Below are 11,383 nucleotides of genomic sequence, written 5' to 3' on the forward strand. Positions count from 1 at the left end.
GGGGAAATTTTCTTTGGAGACTCGGTTTCCTATGTTATTCAATTGAATTCAATTTTTATAGCTGGAAGTCTTTTACATACTTCAGTATTTAGGCTCAGTGGAATAATATTGAAGCTGGGTACTATTATATTTTATAAAGTCATTTGTAACTGCCTGGTGATTCCCCAAAAGCAAATGAAATTAAGTAAGGCCAAGAAGATCTCTCTTTATATGCAAATAGCTTGTTTTTATTAATAACACAGATGTATTATAAAAAGGTAAAATATCAATGAATTTTTGGAAGACTGTCTAAAGAGGATTTTTAGTATAACTAAATGCCCAGCAGGTTTTGGACCTTCACCGATATCCTAGACTTCTTTGCCTGTCAAGTTATACCTGGAATAGTGTTCAATTTTTCATTTACAGCATCACCTGTTGTTGAAATCTGAAAATGCCTTAAAGATACTCTGTAACAAAATCTTCAGCCTTATTTCTTCTATCCTAAAAGTTCCTATACCTGTTCTAATGTGGTCTGGATTACTGCAGCCTTTTCTAGTTGCACTGTCTCTGTAATACATCTAATCTTCTTTTCTTTGTCAAACTTTGCCGACCAAGGGAGGAATGTGCTGCCTCTGCTGTGATAGGGAGAAGTTATGCACGCCCCCTCCATGCCCCCTGCAGGCTCTGTGTGTGTGCAGTGTGTATGAGTCACAGGCAAGGTCTCTGCTCACAGCCAGCCTGTTTGCAAGGCTCCGAGAGCTGTGACCTTGTGAACAGCTGTGAGTGCAGAGTGATCAGTGCAGAGCTCAGAGAAGCAGCTAAGGCAACAAATGTGAGTAACATTCCAGCAGTCAAGTCAAGCTTGAGAGGAGCCACTGCAAACAGGCACCTGCTCTGATGACGAATTTCCTGTTTGGTGGCCATCTTCATTGTTTACAAAAACAATGAGTAAAACAGGGATTTTATCACCAAGAAAGCAGCAGGAGCGGCGAAAATGTCACAGGGGGGCTAGGAGAAGACAACAAACAGGCTGGTACGTTTATTTATGTAATATTTTCACAGTTCAGGTTCTCGTTAACAGATTTTTAAAAAATGTATTCTTTTATTTAGAACGATTAAAAATGCATCTATAAAAAGGGGGGGGGGGGGGGGCATTATTTTTTCAGGATACTCAATGTAATGCACTTAAAGGACAACTGAGAAAGTGGGAAAAATGGAGGCTGCCATATTTATTTCCATTGAAACAATATTATTTTCCTGGCAGCCCTTCCCTTCTGATCTATTTGGCTACAGAAATGTCTGAATAACACCAGAAACAAGCATGCAGCTAATCTTGTCAGATCTGACAATAATGTCAGAAACACCAGATCTGCATGCTTGGTTCCGGGGCTATGGCTAAAAGTATTAGAGGCAGAGGATCAGCAGGACAGCCAGGCAACTGGTATTGGGTAAAAGGGAATAAATATGGCAGCCTCAATATTATTCTCACCTCCGGTTCCCTTTAAAAGTGCAACGTAAAGACAGTAGGCCCAAGTTTTGGTGACCCTTTCCCCAGAAAATTCATATAATTGTGCAGGTTTTCTCAAGAAAATACACATAATGTGAGCAGATTTGCCCAGAAAATACGTTCAATCATGTCTCAAGATTGGCCCAGAAAATACATTCAATCATGTTGGCAGATTGGACCGGAAAATACGTTCAATCTTGTCGGCAGATTTGACCAGAAAATACGTTCAATCATGTCGGCAGATAGGACCAGAAAATACGTTCCATCAAGTGGCAGATTTGACCGTAAAATACGTTCATTCATGTGGAAGATTTGACCAGAAAATATGTGCAATCATGTGGCAGATTTGACCAGAAAATACGTGCAATCATGTGGCAGATTTGACCACTAAATACGTTCAACCATGTCAGCAGATTTGACCAAAAAATAGTTCAATCATGTCTGCAGATTTGACCAGAAAATACGTGCAATCATGTGGTAGATTTGACCAGAAAATACATGCAATCATGTGGCAGATTTGACCATAAAATACGTGCAATCGTGTGGCAGATTTGACCAGAAAATACATTCAATCATGTGGCAGATTTGACCAGAAAATACGTGCAATCATGTGGCAGATTTGACCAGAAAATAGTTCAATCATGTCGGCAGATTTGACCAGAAAATACGTGCAATCATGTGGCAGATTTGACCAGAATACACTTCTATCATGTGGGAGATAATGATTTGACCAGAAAACACTTCAATCATGTGGCAGATTTAACCAGAAAACACTTTAAAAAGTCAGTTCGCTGGGGGGTGCTTTAGGGGTGCTTGGAGAATTTTAGGGGGTGCTTCAGCACCCCAAAGCACCCTCCTCGGCACCGCCACTGGATAAGGATACATGTAACTGAGAAATGATTTTCCCTCTAGAATAGATAGGTACGATAAAAGCACACAATAACTTTACCGAACATTAAAAAGTCTAGAATACACCTATTAAATACAATTTAAAAAAAATCAGGATAGCTTTGAAATTCTTCCTATTGTTGTGAAATGCTGACATATGAATATACTGGCAGCACGGTGGCGTAGTACTTAGCACTCTTGCCTTGAAGTGCTGGGTCACTGATTCAAATCCCAACCAGTGCACGGAGTTTGTATGTTCTCCCTGTCTAAGTGAGTTTCCTCCGGGCACTCCGGTTTCCTCCCACATCACAAAAACATACAGATAAGTTAATTGGCTTCCCCCTAAATTGGCCCTAGACTCTGATACATACACTACATGATATAGACATATGACTATGGTAGGGATAAGATTGTACGCTCCTCTGAAGGACACTTAAAGTGGTCTATCACCCAGCATTTCAACTTTGCTTTAAAAGATTGCTTACAGCTTAGAAACTATTATGCCAGATTTTTTTTTAGAAGAAATTCACTGAATGGATTAAACATGACATTTTAGTGTTGCATTTAGCTAGAAATCCTCCTCTGTGCTGAGGTTTAGATACAAATGTATCTATTTACAATGTAAATAAACAAACACCTCTCTGAGAGAGCACAGAGGGCTTCCCAGACAGGCTTTTCAGAGGTCTATTTGCATTCCAAACAAAGATACATTTGTATCTAAACCTCAGCACTGATGCGGATTTCTAGCTAAATGCAAAACTAAAATGTCATGTTTAACCCATTCAGTGAATTTCTGCTTAAACAAAAAAATCTGGCATAATAGTTTCTAAGCTGTAAGCAATCTTTTAAAGCAAAGTTGTAATGCTGGGTGTTAGACCGCTTTAAGTGACAAGACAATATACTCTGTACAGTGCTGTGGAATATGTCAGCGCTATATACATATTAAACAATAATGATATGAATTAAAGTCATATCAGTTTTTGTGAGACATACAAAGATTTCTCACTGTGCAAATGCATCACCAATTTTAGGTTTATAACACAACATTGTTTGGTACACAAATCTTGATATGTTTAACCACTTCAACAAGAGAAATATACATTGGATTAAACCTGATAACATATGATTTGGCATCCGTCAGTTACCTTAGTGCTACACACCCAAAAAAGTGATTAAATCAGACGTGCTTTAAAAAATATAGCACTTTACAGTATACTCCCTTCCAAAGCCGGGACATGGTCCTCCAGCACCCAAGGCTGAGACACCAAAGTGCGCCTCTCCATCCCTCCCACCCCAGCCGTCAAACACTGATTGCTATTACACTAAGAGGCCCCTCCCCATCCCTCCCACCGCAGCCGTCACACACTGATTGCTATTACACTAAGAGGCCCCTCCCCATCCCTCCCACCCCAGCCATCACACACTGATTGCTATTACACTAAGAGGCCCCTCCATCCCTCCCACCCCAGCCGTCACACACTGATTGCTTTTACACTAAGAGGCCCCTCCCCATCCCTCCCACCCCAGCCGTCACACACTGATTGCTATTAGACTAAGAGGCTCCCCAGGGCCCCCAACACCTTCATCTCTAGTTATCTGGCTTGTAGTCACTGCCATGTATCCCCTTTTCTTATTTCTCTCTGCTTCAAACACAATAGGGGAATGATAGCTGAGTGAGTTGTGCGCCCCCTCCTACACTGCACCCTGAAGCTGGAGCCTCTCTTGCCTCTGCCTCGGCCCGGCCCTGCTCCCTTCAAAGGGCTACATATATAATTTGTCTTATTTATGTATTTTATTATTCTCTTGATTAGGTTCACTAAAACATGTTTTGATGTGTTTGTTATTTTTATTAGGAGAATATTACATGCTAGAATTCAAAATGTTATATTTGTATATAGCTGCACTTGCTGGATCTGCTGGTAGGTTAGCAAGTCATTTCTTCTAATATACTCCAAAAAAAAGGTCACTTCCTGGATTTAACAGAATAATAAGTAAAAGCTTCTTATTGGACAATAACTGCATGAATAATTATGTTATGTGCCCAAAGAATGAGGTCAGCTGGCTACCTGAATGAGCAGGTTATTCCATCAGTACATTTCTTATTTCCTGATGGTGCAAGTGTATTCCAATATGACAGTTCCAAGATTCATTGGGCTCAAATTGTGAAAGAGTTGTTCAGGGAGCGTGAGACATCACTTTTACACAGGGACTAGCCAACACAGAGTCCAGACTTTAATCACATTGAGAAATTGTGGGATGTGCTGGAGAAAAAGAATTGCACATTGGTCCAATTTTTCCTTCCAACTCTGAAGTCGGAAGGAATACTGTGTGAAATTTCTTAAAGTGAACCAGAGACAAAGCACCCTCATGTATTTTACCATATATATCAGTGGGAACATTAGAGAAAACCCCTACCCTGCTCTCTGTTTCATTCTTCACTGTTCAATTGCCAAAGTTAAAACCGCGCTCTAACTGAGCATAGGATCCCGGAGGTAATACTCCAACCGTAACACCACTTAGCAAGCTCCAGTAGCTGTGGGATAAATGTAAACTGTAAAACAAGATAAAACAGGAGCGCTCTATGGTGCATTAACGTTTTTATTGCTCTTAAAAGGATTAAAAATTGCACTTACTAGGCGTAAGTGCTATAAAAGCATATCGCCCAACATCAGGGCTGATGAAGATTCCCTTTCTCCCTCTCGTTCCTCCAAATCCCAATTGCTGTGGCCAGTAGCAGGGATGTCCAGCTGGATCTCAGACTTGGGGGACTTTAGTGGGGTTCATCAGGTCCTCTACAGTGCCTGTAGCATCATTACGCGTTTCGGCGTACATACACCTTCATTAGATGATGCTGCAGGCTGTTGCACTGTTTAAATAGCATTGACCATTTGGTCAGGTGCTATTAACGTGGGGTGGGGTTAACCGGTGGGTGGGATTATTAAAATCTATTTGGGTTTTCATTACAGGGATCAAATACCTTCTATATAAAAGAGCGTGTTATTATTATCTTAGTGAGCTTACTGGTTCCAGTAGCCTGCAGCCTGCAGCATCATCTGATGAAGGCGTATGTACGCTGAAACGCGTAATGATGCTACAGGCACTGTAGAGGACCTGATGAACCCCACTAAAGTCCCCTAAGTCTGAGATCCAGCTGGACATCCCTGCTACTGGCCACAGCAATTGGGATTTGGAGGAACGAGAGGGAGAAAGGGAATCCTCATCAGCCCTGATGTTGGGCGATATGCTTTTATAGCATTTACGTCTAGTAAGTGCAATTTTTAATCCTTTTAAGAGCAATAAAAACGTTAATGCACCATAGAGCGCTCCTGTTTTATCTTGTTTTACAGTTTACATTCTTCACTGTTCAGATTGCTTCTTATTAGCCCTGATAAAATCCCCCACTGAGCAGTCAGTCTGGCTTTGCTATGATGACTCAGCTATAATGATTCCTGAGTAGAGCCAGAAGGGGGAAGGCTTGGGCTTGAAAAGACATCAGAAAAGACAGACTCAGCTATAATGATTCCTGAGCAAAGCCAGACTGAATGCTCAGTCGGGGATTTTACCAGGGCTGATAACAAGTAAGCTGAACAGTGAAGAATGAAACAAAGAGCAGGGTAGGTGTTCTCTCTAATGTTCCCACTGATATATATGGTAAAAAACATGAGGATGCTTCGTCTCTGGTTCCCTTTAAGTACGTTCGACTTGGAATTTGGCAATTGCGACCATTCCTGTTGGCTTGTGGTTCTATCCCGGAGGAGCCATTTTCATTGAAGTCTGCTATGGTTGCAGGGCAGCAGTTAGGTGGAACTTGGGACCTTTGGGCATTTTGGGTCAAAATGATCCCAAACAATTTATGTCAGCTTCAGTGACAAAACTGAAAATTGTATGCAGTTTGGAACTTGGCCAATCAAAAAGCTTCTTGCATCAGTATGTTGTTGACCAATCACTATGCTTTACTTTATACCGAAGTTTTGCTTTTTGGGTGGAGCTGGTCTTCAGTTTGCACAGGTACCCGTGGCTGGTTGTATTTTTATGCTATTATACCATTATGGCTGCCGTTCTTATCTGCTCGTCCTGTGAAGACTGATGGAATTTTATGAGATGCATTCTTTCTTCCACAACACAACCACAATATTTTTAAGACACGGAGGCAGCTTCCTCTCCAGCCCCGGCTGTACGGAAACCTCGTGTTATTCCGCAAAGCGTACGAGTGCAAACGCCAAACACATTGTGTCCTAAATGTTCCATGACCAAGAACACTTTCAGGGGAACATTAACACAACACATTTCAGTAAAACAATCTGCTATATTTAATCTCTTTAAAGCTTTTTATGTGTCCCATGACCAATTGTTGCCAGCGCTTCGAAGAGACATCAGAATTCTTTGGTTCACTTTATACGTCTTCAGCTTTTATAGCAGGTAGCTCCGGCAGCTGTGAAAATCGTGAGCCGTTGCTGCGACCATAGCAGCGAGATGCCTTGATCCAAAAAGTTTATTTTGCTCTGGAAAATATTGGAGAAAATATAACTGACCCAGATGACCTACCCTTGATAAAAAAAATTACTTGTTGAGTGGCAAAGTCTGAAACACACCTAGATCACAGCTTAGCAAAGTCTGCTGCAAAGCTAGTGATTAAACTGTTTTTGAGTTTAATAAAGGTTTGCTAGAAAGTTGATATTCATAGCTAAAGTTGAACAACCACTAATTCTTTAAAAGGGGCACTATGGCGAAAAAATGTAAATATGTGCAAACATATACAAATAAGAAGTACATTTTTTCTAGAGTAAAATGAGCCATAAATTAATTTTCTCCTATGTTGCTGTCACTTACAGTAGGTTGTAGAAATCTGACAGAAGTGACAGGTTTTGGACTAGTCCATCTCTCCATAGGGGATTCTCAGGGATTTATTTATTTTCAAAAGCACTTAGTGAATGGCAGTTGCTCTGTCCAACTGCCAAAAAAACTGTGTAGCGAGCAGGGAAGCTGGCCAGCATTATTGTTTAAATCCTTTTAAGGGAATATCTTTATAAGAAAATAAAAGCCTTGCTGAGAATCCCCTATGAAGAGATGGACTAGTCCAAAACTGCTTCGGTCAGATTTCTACTACCTACTGTAACGATTGGTGTCAGCACACAGAGTGTATCTGATTATTGGTGATCTGCAGTATCACCAATAATACAGATACTATACCTGATTATATGGTGATCTGCAGAATCCCCAATAATACAAGTATAGTAAGACACAGGACACCTATGTAATGTGAGTGTTTTTGTGCAACAGTAAGAAAGGTTTATCGTCCGAGGAGCGGAAGATACAGACACTACTGCAGCCAAGGTTTCCTGGAGAGCAGAGAATTGGACTGCACTGCTGCCAGTGGTCACCTGAGGAGCAGGAGGCCTCTGACGGTGTAGACACAAATCTCCTTAGGAGGAGGAGATGGAGATTGTACTGCAGCCAGGGATTCCCTGATGGGCTGAGAATCAGACTGTACTGCAGCCAGTGGACTCCTATAGGAAAAGTCCCCTGATTGGACTGTAAGAAGACTTCCTGAGGAGCAGGCAGCCTTTACAGCTAATGGACACCTGTAGAGCTGGTGTCTCAAGGAAGACAGAGCAACTGTTCACCCAAGGGACGGGTGACAGCCAGGAAGGTCATACAAGCCAGGTTGGCAACACACAAGCAGACAAGGTACAGAGACAGAAGGCTGATTCGGTGTCGGGGTATAGGCAAGGTTGGCAACAGGTAATCAGATATGCAAGGTACCGAATCAGAAAGCAGGAGAGAGGTCAGCGAAGCCAGAGATCATAACAAGTATCAATATAGCACAATCCGAGTCTGAAGTGTGAGGTCCTTGGTCTCAACACCCGGGAACTAGTCTGAAGTATAACAGAGTAATAACCTAGACTTGGGTGTGAGGTCCTTGGTCTCAACACCCGGGAACTAGTCTGAAGTATAACACAGTAATAACCTAGAATTGGGTGTGAGGTCCTTGGTCTCAACACCCGGGAACTAGTCTGAAGTATAACACAGTAATAACCTAGACTTGGGTGTGAGGTCCTTGGTCTCAACACCCGGGAACTAGTTTGAAGTATAACACAGTAATAACACAGTAATCTCTTAAGCAGAATCTGGCTAAGTGTGAATTCCCAGTTCCAACTGGTTCTAACACATTGTAGGATCTGACTAAGGTCTGGGTGCTCACACGTGAGTATTGGCAACGGCAGACAACCTGCAACTGACAAGCAAGTCCTATATATACTTGCAGCGCTCCGCAGCACCGCCCCAGCCACTCAGCCAATCCAGAGTCCAGCTGGAGTCAGCTGATCGGCCTAATCAGCTGATTCCTCTTCTGCTGGCATAAAGGTCCTGTCGCCTGGCGCACACGCAGCTCTCCATTTGTGTGCACTAGAAGAACCAGGCAAACCAGTGACATGTTGCTGCGCGGAAAAATGCCGCCGGCTTGAACGCGGAGACAGCCGCCCTGCCGCTTGCCTCCGCTATTCATTACACCTACTGTAAGTGACAGCAACATAGGAGAAAAGTAATTTATGGCTCTTTTTACTCTGGAAAAAAATGTATTTCTTATTTGTATATATTTGCACATATTTTACATTTTACAATGTTTCTCTATAGTGCCCCTTTAACCTTTTGGCAACTCTTTCTTAGGCCCAATATGACTCAGGTGTGGCTACATATAGACACGTAGTTTTTGGACTATTATAAGATGATCCTGACCATAAGACGCACCTTGGTGTAGAGGACAAAAAACAGGGGGGGGGGGGAAATAATAATAAACCTGGTGCATCCATGGGGAAGGGGCATCTTGTGGATTATCTCAAATTATATCCACTAGAGTCAGCGCTCTAAATGGTATCCTGGGGCAATGTTCAGACCGATTCTGTTCTGACTTCAAATACCATACACATATATCAACCAGATCATTAGCGATGGTTTGCAGTCATCAGCCTCAGACGAGATATGCATAAATTAAAAATGAAAAACAGAATAAAAAACATAGTGTAGTATCCTCAGTTAAAGCGGACCCAAACCAAACATTTTTTTAATTAAAAATATTTAGTTGCAGCACTCTGACACATACAAAGATAAATAAACACTCCTTCAAGCCTATGAGCATTTCAGTGCATGCTTTTCACCCTTCTCTTTTCATAACTAGGGTTATACTGGGGTCAGCCATTAGCAATTCCTCCATTGCCGGACACCATCTACTGCACCAGTTTGCAGGGACGGATCAAGACCAAGTTGCGCCTGGGGCAAGGTCAGGTTTTGGCGCCTAAAGGTCAGGTTTTGGCGCCTAAACTGCCATTCATTTTGCCACCTTTTTAGGAATTCAACAAACTGCGCCTGGGGCAAGATACCCGCTTGCCCCCCCCCCCCCCCCCCTAGATCCGTCCCTGTTTGCCGGAAAAATCCCGGCAATTTGAAAGGAAGGGAGGGGTTCCTCCAATAAATGTAGAATATTTTATATTTGTCATCATGCAGCTGAAAAAAGGCTGCTATTTATTATTATAATTTAGAAAATAGATTTTATTTCTGAAATCTTGTATTTTTAATTTGGGTCTACTTTAATCATTGCATCTCCACCTCCCCGAGCAGGGACTGACATTGAAGTAAGACGAGGGTAATTGAGAGTGAGTGTAGCGTGGAGTGAGGGAGAGAGGGTGGAAATGGGAACAACAGAAAGGAAATGGGAAAGGTTGAGAGGTGATCTAGGTCTGACAGGGTATGGCAGAGTGAAGCGCAGCAGCCTGGGTGGGTGGGGTGAGTGGAAGTGGATGGTGAGTATTGTGTGACGAGGGTAGTGTGTAGGTAGGGATGGGTTAGCGGTTGAGGAATAGCAATATTGATGCACAGACAGTAGTGATAAACCCAAATAAAGGTTTTTACTATTTCACACACACTAACATACAAACTCCCCCTGGAATTGTATTTAAAATACTTCATGAAATTCTTAGAAGGCAGGGCACAGCGGGACACATCGAGGATAATTTTATCCATCTTTTTTCCTAAGCAAATACGCGTTTATGTTTGCGTTTTAAGTTGCACAATGATGCCCGAAAGTATTGCATTTCTTTGACTACTTCTCATTATTTTCTGCTGCAGTTAATGGAAATGTAACTGTATTTTTCCCCCTCCCGAATGTCATACTTAAGCACTTTATTACTCGACTTGGAGCCGATTGCTCTCGACATCCTCGAAACCTTCCATTTATAGGACTGACGCGGCAGCTCGGAGAAAGTTTGATTTGATCTACGCAGAAAATATTAAACCCTGGTTTACATTACCAGAAAGAGACGATGTCTGTTTGAGTCTTTTTTACAATCTCCCTTTCCAATACTCGGCATTAGGGGTGAGTTTAGCAACAGACAACCTCGATTCCATTCAGAAGCGCATTAGAGTTATCCCAGAAGCCAAAGCTTCTGTCTCCTCGTTACTGGGATGTAAAAAGCTGTTTATTTTTGTTTTATTATCCTATAAAGGGCCCAGTAAACATAGGTTACATTATTGTATCACTTGGGTTTCGCCAGGTAGAGAAATAAAGGTCTGCCCTCTTTGTTAGGCTGTTAGTACTGTCTCTCTTTGTTCTGCTTGCACCTCATCTCGGGGTTATGGTCTCCATAAGGTCTACAGATGTCGGGGGAAAGAATATGACACACCTATTAAATGGAAACAGTCCTCGGAGTAGAATGGGAGAACGCTGGGACTCTGATTTGTACTTAGGCACCTGGAGGCCTGGACTGAACGTTTTATGAAGAAGAAGTCTGCTTGAACCATGAGTATATCTAGCTTCTGCACTCAATCATTAAAGGATACCTGAAGTGACATGTGACATGATGAGATAGACATGTGTATGTACAGTGCCTAGCACACAAATAACTATGCTGTGTTCCTTTTTTCCTTTCTCTGTCTGAAAGAGTTAAATATGAGGTATGTAAGTGGCTGACTCAGTCCTGACTAAGACAGGAAGTGACTACAGCGTGACCCTCACTG

At 42.1% G+C, this 11,383-nt stretch overlaps 1 long non-coding RNA gene across 2 annotated transcripts in view; it reads right to left on the bottom strand.

Moving 5' to 3' along the window:
* Positions 1-6,679: 6,679 nt before the first annotated feature.
* Positions 6,680-11,383, bottom strand: part of LOC137522352 (uncharacterized) — a 136,799-nt gene continuing 132,095 nt past the window's right edge. For both annotated transcript variants that reach the window (XR_011022273.1, XR_011022272.1), the window contains one exon: positions 6,680-6,876. This is a non-coding gene — a long non-coding RNA (uncharacterized lncRNA). The remainder of the gene's footprint in view (positions 6,877-11,383) is intronic.

This window comes from Hyperolius riggenbachi, chromosome 6 (assembly GCF_040937935.1).
Source record: "Hyperolius riggenbachi isolate aHypRig1 chromosome 6, aHypRig1.pri, whole genome shotgun sequence".
Classification (NCBI taxonomy): Eukaryota; Metazoa; Chordata; class Amphibia; order Anura; family Hyperoliidae; genus Hyperolius; species Hyperolius riggenbachi.